The following is a 12,522-nucleotide window of genomic DNA, read 5'->3' as shown; positions in this document are numbered from 1 at the left end:
TGATTTGCTGTCACTTCTGGGGTTTTAGGTCTTTTAGACAAGCTCACTCAAAATGTTATCAAGAGAGGAACTTGACTATACCATGAACTCTTGATAGATAGATAGATATATTCTCAGCTTGCTACTATAGTGGCTAATGCTCTAAAGAGAAAATAGCCAGATTGATATGCTGTCTTCCTGGCATAGTTTTTTATGAATGAGTTTATGCCTTTTAGTATCAGGTCTTGAATCAGAATGAGTATTGCTTAGTAATTAACGATTGCAAGTGAAAATTTATTTTTGATGACGGAGATGAAAATGATGGTCATCCTATAACAAAAGCCTTATGATTTGTGATTATGCAACTATTTTATTTGTTCACCTCTTTCATAAAGTTTGCCCAGTAATGTCAGTTCCAAGTATTTTTTCTCTTTTCTGACTTCATGGCACAGATTGCTTGTAACTTCTCACTGATAACTGCAGTTATTAGTATTCCTTTTCTCTTCAAACCAGTGAATATATATTTATTGTCAGTTTTAAGCAAGGGAGTTTCTAGGTATTATGGGGAATGTGGGTTGACCAATGAAGAAGTAAAGTGACATATTCATAAATGATTAATGTAAAAATGGATTATGAGATAAGCTATAAAATATACAAAAGGAGCACTTGACTTTCTAGAGAAAGACATTGTGGAGTCAAAATGTACACTTACAAAATACATTTGTTGCAGATATAAGATTCCATTTCCTGAGAGCTTTACTCTAAGTATATTTAGTCTTATGTTAAACACAGTCATAAGTAACTGGTTCACATGAAATTTGGATTGGCCAAAACTCATGATAGACTTCTAAAATGGTTGAGAATTAAAACTGCCAAGTCTCTCATAGCAACTAAGTGAACTAATTGGAACTTTTATAAGTGGCTGATAGAAAGACTAAGACAAAAGTAGAGAGCAAGTGATGGGTCAAATTGGCCAGGTTCTTTGAAGGAATCCTGTGGAAGAGAAGGTGATCAAGTTCCTTAGCCCCCAGAACTGTTTTATATCATAAATGACTTTCTAATTTCTAAGCCACTTTCTTGTCTGTAATTGCACAAGTGTTAGTACATTCCCTTAGGCATGATCATCTGGAAAGCATTTCTGCCTTTGTTATTTCAACATGCATCTCCAACATATATACACAAATACATACACACACAAACAGAGATATGCTCATACATTTATATATATACACACTCACTTCCACACCATACCTTATTTCCTATTCCAAAGACGAACAAGTAGAAAATATTCAAATAGTGCATCAAGAGAGAGAAAAACAGAGAAAGTACCACTAAAAAATTATCATTAGGAGTTCCTAAAGATCTAAAGAACACATCTCTCTCTGTTTTGTAACAGTTAACATTTGCAACCACAGTTTTGAATCACCAAGAAAAATGTAATTTATTGATATTGTCATTGATATGGTTAGTAAGGGAGAAGTATGTGTATAACACTGCAACTAGAATACTGTTAAACTATTTTTTAAAATCCAGAACACTTCAGTACTTAAAATAATAAAAATCATTTACAATTTTTAGGAGATTACTTCCCAAAATTTTCACAAAATAATATATTTTAATATATTCCCTTGGAGCTTATAATATCATTTTGAATTTTTACTGATCTCCTGTGTATTTATATCTTGGTTCTCTAAAAGAGATTTTGAGCTCTCTAGGCAGGAACTAAATACATTTACATCATTCTTCTTTAGGAGAAGGTATAGAAGTGTTCATTTTTCAATATCCTCTTAACAGAGATGTAAAAATATAAACCCCTTATTTTGTATTACTTTAAAGCACACAACTCTGAAGCACACTCCAGCTCAAATATAACAGAGAATACTTTTTAATCATTAGATTAAGCCTACTCATTGTCAATGACATGAGGATGAGATTGGAAATAGAATATCATTAAGTCAATGATTTAGATGAGGGATAATAATTTGCATTTGTAGTGCAGAGCACATTTCATTCACAAAGGGGATGAGTAAGTAGATTTGTTTTCCTTCCTCATAAATTACTAGAATTCAAGTGGCATAGTAATTATGAGTGGACTGATTGCTTTCTATGTTTGCAGCCTGGATTTTCAGAGCTACTTACAGCATTTAATCTAGCATTTATATGAGCTCCCCAATTGGGCTTCAGTGATACTTTCCATGTTTTGAAAAAAATCCAACTTTAAGTTAGTTGTACAGTAAAGTATTTGGTCCCAAGGATCAACTACAGGCTTTGTTTATATAGTTTAGACCGAGCTTTTTAAGGGCCAGAGTGTTTAAATAACAAAATTTATAAAATTCTCTCTACCTTCTTAGTGCAGTGAGGTATGAGTGAAATTAGAATATAAAGAGAGACAAAAATTGGGTCATCAATGCACAAATAACCCTTTTGTAATTCAAAAACATTTTCCAAAAGCAGTCAAAACATCAAGCTTTGAATTGAAATCAAATGACTTGGTTTTCCAAGGTGAATTGAATGTTTGAGAGATATTTGTAAACCTCTACCATGGTTTTTCACCTGTATATTTTACTAAAATTTTACTTTGCACGCCAAAAATAGCAAAAAGCTTTTGGATTTGGGTTCCTGGGGTCAGTCAGATGGCATTATAAAATATATCTACAAAAGTAGGATAAACAGGTTCACCTACAAAAGGAGGTAATTATCTCTTGATACTCTTGTTTCTCAAATTATTTCTTAGCTTCTCTGAAAAATAGAGTTACATGAAGGTTTGCTTTAATTTCTATTATCATTTCCAGTGGACATCTTTCATTATCATGTTGCTCACACATATGACGTACTACATGTATGTTTTGTGTGCCCAGTCATGTTTGACTCTTTGCAGCCCCATAGGCTAGAGCCCACCAGGCTCCTATGTCCATGGATTTTTCTAGGCAAGCATACTGGAGTAGGTTTCCATGCCTTTCTCTGGGCAATCTTCCCAACCCAAGGATTGAAACTGCTTCTCTTGTGTCTCTAGCATTGACAGGCAGATTCTTTACCTGAGAAGTCCCGCTATATTACATGGTATGATTTGAAATTACATTAATATAGAAGCTATTGTTTTACTTAAATAGGGCTTTCTGACATGGGCATTTCTCATTATTTTCTTCTCTCTCTCTAAATATTTTATATATAATTGACTTCTTTATAAAAACTTTCCTCTTTGAAGTCTGAAATAGTCATTTTCAAACTGCTTTGAAATCTGCACACCTTAGTTAACTGCTGATATCAGTTAAAATCATGATTGGGATAAATCTAAAGATGAAGACCTGAACTTGAATTTATAAAGTCATCACAAGAGAATCTATTCTCTTAAATTCACTGAACAATACACAAAATTTATATTTTCCTATTTTTTTTAATATTTGGTGAGAAAAGAGAAATAAATGTGTCTGAGAGAAAAATATTTTGAAAATAAAATTTGTGCAAATAATAATAAATTGATGTAAGTAGGATTAACTTTATAAAAAGGTGATTTTTAAATGTTAGTTTTTAAAGTGTGGTATAAAGATCATGTTGTATCACCCCTAAGAAATCATCTAAAACAAAAATAATAAAAATTAGAGCTGCAATTGCATCGTTAATGAAACTAAAACAAATTTATAATTCTCAGTGGAAAAGGTTGCAAATGTAATGAAGATCAAACAAATAAGAAAACTGCAGCTTCAGATTTCAGAAAAACAAAGGCATAGAATATAATCTCCCAAAGCTGATGACATACCATGAGGGGACAAAACTAACAACTCCTTGTTTCATACAACAGGAATTAAATTTACCAGGCAGCAGTGGAATCCTCACAAGCCTCAACTTGATACCAACATAAAGCACAGGGAGATGGTCTGAAAGAAAACTCAAAACTGCCCTATTTGCCCAAAATAACGTCAATAGAGTGGATATTAGATAATAGATATTCCTTGAGCCAATATCTTTGGACTGAGGGCATAATGACTTTGATAATTCATTATGAGTCAATGCTCTATCCTGGAGAAGTTAAGTTTAAATACTTTTTATCATAGAATACAGTCCTGGATTTGAAATAGCAAATAAAGCCAGCCCTATGTTACCTATAAGAGAGATACCTAAAACATAATAACTCAGACTGACTGAAAATCAAAAGCATATCTGAAAAATATAACCACTACCCCCAAAAAAAAGCATTGGCTTCCCAGATGATAAAGTGGTAAAGAATCCTCCTGCCAATGTAGGAGACATAGGAGATGAAGGTTCAATTCCTGGGTCAGGAAGATTCCCTGGAGGAGATGGCAACCCACTTCAGTATCCTTGCCTGGAAAATCCCATGGACAGAGGAGTCTGGCTGGCTACAGTCCATGGGGAGGGAAAGAGTTGGACACAACTGAAGTGGCTTAGCATGCATGCACACAAGATGTATTTTGATAGATTACATAAAAATAACATTGGGGAGGCAAATAGTGTGACTTAGCAAAAGGGAAGGAAGAGACTTAACTGTATACCTTTTTACAACCTTCAGAGTTTTGCACTGTATTTATGAATTAACAATTAAAAAGCAATTTATTAAAATATATAAAACATAAAATATATAAAGTACAAGTAATAATACTATAGGCAAGTTATGTATATGATATAAATTAAATGATATTCTCTCTGAAGGTGGCAGTTTCCTCATCTATATGGTAATTTTTATCCCTGTGTACTTTCCAACTATAAATTTTATCAGTATGTTATGAAATGTTCTTGAGAATGATATTTATATTTTTGGACAACATGTAATATGCTGAGGGAGTTAATTTTGAAATAATTAATTTCTTGTTGTATTTTGTAAATGTCAATCAAAAAAACTGTTAAATGCAATATAGGCTCAAGTGAGTTAAAATTAAAATAAAAACTGAAGCTCTGATCTTGGTATGTTCACTCAGAATTTTTAGCTGGCTTCTAATAATTTGGGTTCAAAATTGGGAAAGGAGTACATCAAGGCCGTATACTGTCACCCTGTTTATTTAACTTATATACAGAGTACATCATGCAAAATGCCAGGCTGGATGAAGCACAAACTAGAATCAAGATTGCCAGGAGAAACATCAATAACCTCAGAGATGCGGGTGACAACATCCTTATGGCAGAAAGCAAAGAGGAACTAAAGAGCCTCTAGATGAATGTGAAAGAGGAGAGTGGAAAAACCTGGCTTAAAACTCAACATTCAGAAAATGAAGATCGTGGCATCCAGTCCCTTCATTTCAAGTCAAATAGATGGGGAAACAAAGGAGACAGTGACAGACTTTATTTTCTTGGGCTCAAAATTCACTGTGGATGGTGACTGCAGCCATGAAATTAAAAGACGCTCATTCCTTGGAAGAAAAGCTATGAGAAACCTAGACAGCATATTAAAAAGCATAGACATTAGCTTGCTGATAAATGCCCATCTAGTCAAAGCTATGGGTTTTCCAGTAGTCATGTATGGATGTGAGAGTAGGACCAAAAAGAAGATCAAGTGCCAAAGAATTGATACTTTTGAACTGTGGTGCTGGAGAAGACTCTTAAGAGTCCCTTGGACTGCAAGGAGGTCAAACCAGTCCATTCTAAAGGAAGTCAACCCTGAATATTCATTGGAAGGACAGATGCTGAAGCTGAAACTCCAATACTTTTGCCACCTGATGCACAGAGACAACTTACTGGAAAAGATCCTGATGCTGGGAAAGATAGAAGGCAGTAGGAGAAGGGGATGATAGAGGATGAGATGCTTGGATGGCATCACAGACTCAGTGGACTTGAATTTGAGTAAGCTCCAGGAGATGGTGAAGGACAGGGAAGCCTGGTGTGCTGCAGTCCATGTGGTCATGAACAGTCGGACATGACTGAGCAACTGAAGACCAACAAATGATTTGGGGTGTAAGAGAAGCAAATCTTATCAGATACTTGAATTAAAAGGATTTATTTGGACATGACCAAAATACACGCTACCAATATTATGCATATGTTAGAGAATAAATGAAAATGAATGAGCAGGTGGGTTACAGATAAATGTACCTTATTAATTACTTAAAAAGTAAGCTAATTAGTTGAGTCAAAGAACAAGAGTTAAGAGGCCATTCAGAGTCAAGATTCTAAATGAACAGAGCTCCATCTTGCCTCCCTAAAGGCCTCTAGGGATCAACCTCAAGTGCTTTCCAAACCTTTCAATTTGTTGAATGGTTTCTGTTGTTAGGATAAAGTCCAAATTCTTAACATGGCATTCAATGCCTTTGTGACACTATTTGTGTTTGCTGTGGAGACCCATTACAGGTTATTCTCCTTCCTAAATGTACTTTAGCCTTTTTAACTTTTCAATTCCTTGAATGCAACACGTTCTCAGTTCCTTCTGAGTCTTTGAACTGTTTTTTTTTTCCAGTGCTGACCTTCAACCTACTTCACTTCTCCTCTGGCTTATATTACATTTTGGCCTCAGAGTTAATATCAACTGACCCATGAAACCATTCTTGATCCCCCTAGACTATTCAAAGTCTCCTTTTCCTATGTCCTCATTCATAGCATTTTATATACATAATTTAATGTAATTACCTGTATAATCACCTTTCCTCTCCAGTAGTATGCTACATGAGTATGTTTGCCTCATTTATTACTTTCTCTCCAAAATATAATGCAACTATCACTATCTATTTTAAAATCACTGCCTCTAAGACACACACACACAGAAAATATCCCACTTTTTTACCTTATTTTTCTCCATGTTTTTTTTTTTTTTCCATTTAATTTACTATATACTTTAACTTCATTTTATCTACATAGGGCAGGGATTTTTCTCCATTTTACTTACAGCTCTATCCCCAGAGACTGACACAGTGTCTGGCACAAAATAGACTCTCAAAAAATGTTCCCTAAATGAATGACGAGAGGTGCTCAAGAAAACAAGTGTGCGTTGAATGAGTGCATCATGCCAACAGGCAGGGTTGAGAAGACGGCTATACTTCAGATGAGCTAGGTTGGATCACCCAGGCTAACAGATACCATATTCTCACTTAATCAACAGCTAGACTCTTCTTAAAAGACAAAAAGTGATTCCACTTCATAGTGTCACTTGATTCTACTTTAAGGTCAAGGCTTTGGTCCTAATCCTGCTGAACCCCAAGTGTGCCAGCACACTGCTTTGCATGTATTACACAAAATACTCAGTAAATGGAAAAAAGTAAATGGAATCACCAATAAACTTTTGGCATTGTTGTAATTCTAGGAGTTAATAAAATAGAATGATTGCCTGTAAGACAGTTGGGTGGGAAGAAGGTAAATCTAAACTTTGGCCCTGGCCGAAAGGTTCCTTGAGGGCAGCTTAAGTCCTCATAATTCCCACACAAACACTGGAGAGGCTAAATGATGACATGAGACAGTTTTTTACTATATATATAGTCTTTAACATACCGTTAAGGATACCAACAAGCAAACATCCCACTGAAGGTTATAAATCATGTTGAATCCAAGGGCTATTCCCATTGACCGGTGAAAGAATTAGGAAAGAGGAGAAATTGATTCTGAGCTGCCACTAGGCACAGTTAAGACTCTTATTTGATCCTTTAATCAGTTATTACTAAATACTGAAAAGAGACCATTCATCACTAGAACCCAGGTTTGGAGTGTCTTCTTAGCAACGGGCAGAAGAGTTATTTGTCTCACAGATCCTATCAGCTCGTTATAGTCATCTGGAACCGGTCTCATTCCAAAGTTCCAAATGACTCGTTCCCTTTGGTTTGTTGTCCCTTTGAGAAGCAGAAGAGATTCCAAGTTACTAATTACAGGTCACAATTTGTGTTATTCACTATTAACATGGAATATCCTTCTATTACTTTTTTCCCCTATTGATACAGGCAGTCATAAATGAGAAGAGTTTAAGAGACTATATTTCATTGAGACCCCTTTGCTTCCTGCTGCCTCTATTTCAGAAATCAATGGTTTTCACAAGACATTATCAGAGTTAACAGTAGCATTTTCAATAAATGCTTTAAATACTTATTTTGGAGGAAAATGTTTGGAGAGAATTTGGACCGAATTATCCAGAATAAAAGTATTCACAGAGTCTGCTGACTTCTAAAGAAAACCGTGCATGTTATGTGTCACATCCAAGGGGTGTTGAACTAAAAATGACGAGACATTTTGCCTCAGTCTTATTCTTGATCATTTAAAATTTTTAATCTATGAAGAACTCTTACCCATAGTTATTTGAAACCAGCTTCCATAAGAACCATTGTGACCTCTATTCCCACTTTGCAGAGAACACTATGGTTCTACATTGAATCTGGGTATTTGATTCTAAAGCATGTAATAACAAAACTGCTATATGCCTAGTCACAAAACTAGCACTCTCCAACTTCACCACGGTTCCTAAGAGGCAACAACTGAAATAACTGACATCACAATACCAGACCAGAGAACTCCAGAACTGTATAAACAGCATATTTGTGTAACCCCAGGCACTATTACATTACTGAAATGTGATGATAAAACAAAAAAATTTTTTATAAGTACAGATATGATATATAATTAGGCACGATCTTTCTGACCATGGATTACCATGCTTTGCCATTTTTCCCAAACATGTCTCTGGCCAATTTTCCTCCAGAAAATTATTTCCAAGGCACAGACAGGAATAGCAGAGGAGTAAGACATAAATATATGCATGTGTATGTACATATATAAATTAACTAATTTTGAAAGGGGACCAAGTAGCACAGTCAAAACAGATGAAAATTCTGAAGAGAACTCTGTATGTGAGGACAATAATTCCCAGGGAAAACAGAAGATGAGTTGTTAGAAATAGCCTGAAGGTGGAAGAGAGAATATGTGAATCTGCTGGCCCTGGGACTAGGATAAGATACAGCTTAGAATGATAGGATTTAGAACAAAATGTCTCAAACAAAGAACTTTATAAATTCTAAAAGTAAATTGACCTTTAGCTCCCATCAGGAAGATACTGTGTAGCTTAAATGCTCCTTTTCTCTCTCTGAGAATTTTGCTCCCTTTTGCCTTTTGCATTCTTCAATGCCATACCAAATCCATGTAGCAGATTAACCCTGAACAGTTGAGAAATTACTTGCTTTGCAACAGTTTTAAATTGGCTGATGTTACTATGTTTTTACTGTATATGTTATGGTGTTTGAAACCTGTATCATTGCTAGATCTAAAAATAAGTCAACATCTGATGTTTTCATTGACAACAATAATGCTTGAATCTACAAAAATGAAAACCAAAATGTCGAAAGTCAGTTTTCTTTGAAAAGCTGTGGAAAGGGTATTAGCAATCTTTCCCAGTGAATCTAAGGAAGCATTCTATTCACCGACAATTCGTGGTAAACCTGATGAGTTTTTATAGATTATCCTCTGTTTTTGATTTTAGTCACTAAGTCGTGTCTGACTCGTGGGATCCCATGGACTGTAGCCCTCCAGGTTCCTCTGTCCATGGAATTGTCCAGGCAAGAATACTGGAGTGGATTGCCATTCCTTTCTCCAGGGGTCTTCTGGGTGAAGGATGATGAAACCAGTAGGGTATATTTTGCCACTTAAAAATCTACCCCAAGACTTCACATCTTAAAACAACACAGATTTGTTATTTGTCATGATTCTGAGAGTTGACTGGGCAGTTCATAGTGGGCCAGCTCAGATGGGGCGGAATGGTGTTGTATGGCCTTGCTGACACATCTGATGATCGACTCTGTGTTTACTAGAGCGATGGAGATAACTTGGTCATATATCTCTCATCATCAAAAAGGCTATCACAGACCAACTCATGTGATGGTGGGCTCAGCACTCCCCAAATAGCAAGATAAACCCCAAAGTGCAAACACTTTTCAAGACTCTGCTTGCATCATATTTGCTAAGAACCCTTTGGCCAAAGCAAGACATATGGCCAACCCTCACTTGATAAAAGTTGCTTTTTGTAAAATTTATTTATTTATGTTGAACTGGGTCTTCACTACAGGTTTTTCTCTAGTTGCAGAGAGCAAGGACCACTCTCTAGTTGCCATGTGCAGGCTTCTCACTGCAATGGCGTCTCTTGTTGTGGAACACAGGCTCCAGGGCATGCAGACTTTAGCAGTTGCAGCGCATGGGCTCAGCAGTTGCAGTTCTCAGGCTCTAGAGCAGGGATTCAGTAATTGTAGCACATGGGCCTAGTTATTCCATGGCATGTGGGATACTCCAGGACCAGGGATCGAATCTGCATCTCCTGCATTGGCAGGTGGATTCTTTACCACTGAGCCACCAGGGAAGCCTAAAAGTTGTATTGTTAAAGACCTGCATACAGGAAGAAGAGTCTTTTTGCAATCTACCAGAGGAACAACAGAGGAAAAATGGCGTGTGAAACTCTCGTTGTTCTAGGTACCCTACAGAATCCCATGTGTGCTTTGTCAGTAGGTCATGTCCAACTCTTTGTGACCTCATGAACTGTAGCCCACCAGGTTCCTCTGTCCATGAGATTCTCCAGGCAAGAATACTGGAGTGGGTTGCCCTGCCCTCCTCCAGGGCATCTTCCCAACCCAAGGATCAAACCCTCATCTCCTGCGTCTCCTGCATTGCAGGCAGATTCTTTATCGCTGAGCCACTAGGGAAAGCCAGTGTCCAAAAATTGTTTTAGAAGACTTTTTGTGGTTTCTTGGTACCGAAAATTATTCTAGAATTAGAAAGATGTTTTCCTGGCATGATTCAAGGACATATTGCAAGTCATTATTATTCCAAAAAGAAACTTTGATGTGTAGATGAGTACAAACATAGCCCAATGAAAGACAATGGAAATCTTCTGAATGGAGAGGAGATGCTGTTAGCTAGTTGGAGAATGGCAACTTCTGGACTGCAGTCATTCCATCTGGTGTCACTTGTCCTAAATTGCAAATCCATCTAACTTAGGCTTGAGATTTTAATGAAGGATCTAAATATGAAGTCTCACTAATAAAATGGAAAAACAGAACACTATGAAAGATAAATATTTATTTCGTCACAATAGCTAAACCTGCTATTAGGTTTAGTAAAATACCCTAGTGAATTCTAGGACAGATTTTTGACCCATTTCAGATCCTGTACTCTATAAATTTTAGAAGACTAAACAGTAGTTCCTTTACCATTAACAATATGGTAATGGTCATGTCAGTCATGTCTAACTTTTTGCAACCCCATGGACTGTAGCCTGTCAGGCTCTTCTGTGCATGGAATTTTCCATGCAAGCATACTGGAGTGGATGTCATTTCCTTCTCCAGGGGATCTTCCTAACCATCTCCTGAATCTCCTCCATTGGCAGGCAGATTCGGAGCCACCTAAAAAGATACCATTAACAATATAATTCACAGTTAATGGTAATTTCCTTACCATTTACAATACAGTGTTATATTCATTTACCCTCAATAATTTACAGTTTTAAACCTCAGACCAATACCTTGTTTTTCTATTGTTTGAAGATTAGTCTTTATTAGCTCAGGACTTTCTTGGATTGATGACAGAGAATGATCAGCACATTCAACAAAGAAACAAAGGGTTCCTTCCACATCTTGACATTCATAATGAAAGTGGGTCAAATTTGAAAATATTTTCTTTCACTTCAATCAGATATTACTGGATTTGATACTTCACGAGTCTATTCACACCTGGTCTAGTTTCCTTCAAATTTTCTAAAATAATTCAACTCATAATACTTCTTAGACCTGGAACTTCAAAGAATATTAACACTTTAAGAAAATATAATTAACCTCTAGTTCAGAAATATTGGCAACATTTACCTCATTTGTCAACTCTAATAATTTAGTAACTGCAGCCAAAACACTGTGTTAAGGATTCTGAGGTCATGTGTGCTCTCAGGAGAAAAGACAACAATGATTGATTAATGATGTCTGCTATGGAAACTAGCATAACGACATTGTAAGTGTCATCTGCCCCCCAGTCTTGCTCTAAATCAAATCTGTTATTTTAAAGACCGAGGAACAGGCAACAAAAGGGACTTATCCAAGGTCTCCTAATATTCAAGGATAAAAAATGTCCAATCTAAAAACTACTCATTTGGAGTAGAAATGTATCATCCTTCAGCTGACCATATCCTCTTCCCACTACTTTTATTAGTCCCTCACTGTGTGCCATTATAGTTGGAAGACAGTTCCCAGTGCTTGCTTCCTACTGCTGTTCCCCTCTGTAGCCACAGGAGCTGGGACCCTCCTCCACCTTTCCTGGCTGCACCACAGAACAAGTCAATGAGCTAGCATTTGCTCATTTTGCTGATCTTGCATTTGCTCTGGAACTCTGAATCTTAAATGGACAGTACAAAGAATGGGGAAATGTAGGGGAAGTCAGATGATTCCAACTATCGCAAGAGCCCACAGATCACAGAGTTGCAACAGTGTGACTTTGACTGCACTTCCTGCAGCCTGGTCTGCAAAGCCCCATTTTCTAAGCTTTTAGCTCTGAGTCAATTGTCGGTTATGGGCATCCCTATTATTTTCCCAATGCATCTCCTTTTGACTAAGGCCGAAGATGTTTTTAACTACGTCAAACCAGGGACCCTGACCG

The sequence above is a fragment of the Bubalus kerabau genome, chromosome 15 (assembly GCF_029407905.1).
Source record: "Bubalus kerabau isolate K-KA32 ecotype Philippines breed swamp buffalo chromosome 15, PCC_UOA_SB_1v2, whole genome shotgun sequence".
Lineage (NCBI taxonomy): Eukaryota > Metazoa > Chordata > Mammalia > Artiodactyla > Bovidae > Bubalus > Bubalus kerabau.
The sequence above is the reverse complement of the archived record's forward strand: the minus strand, read 5'-3'. Positions refer to the sequence as shown.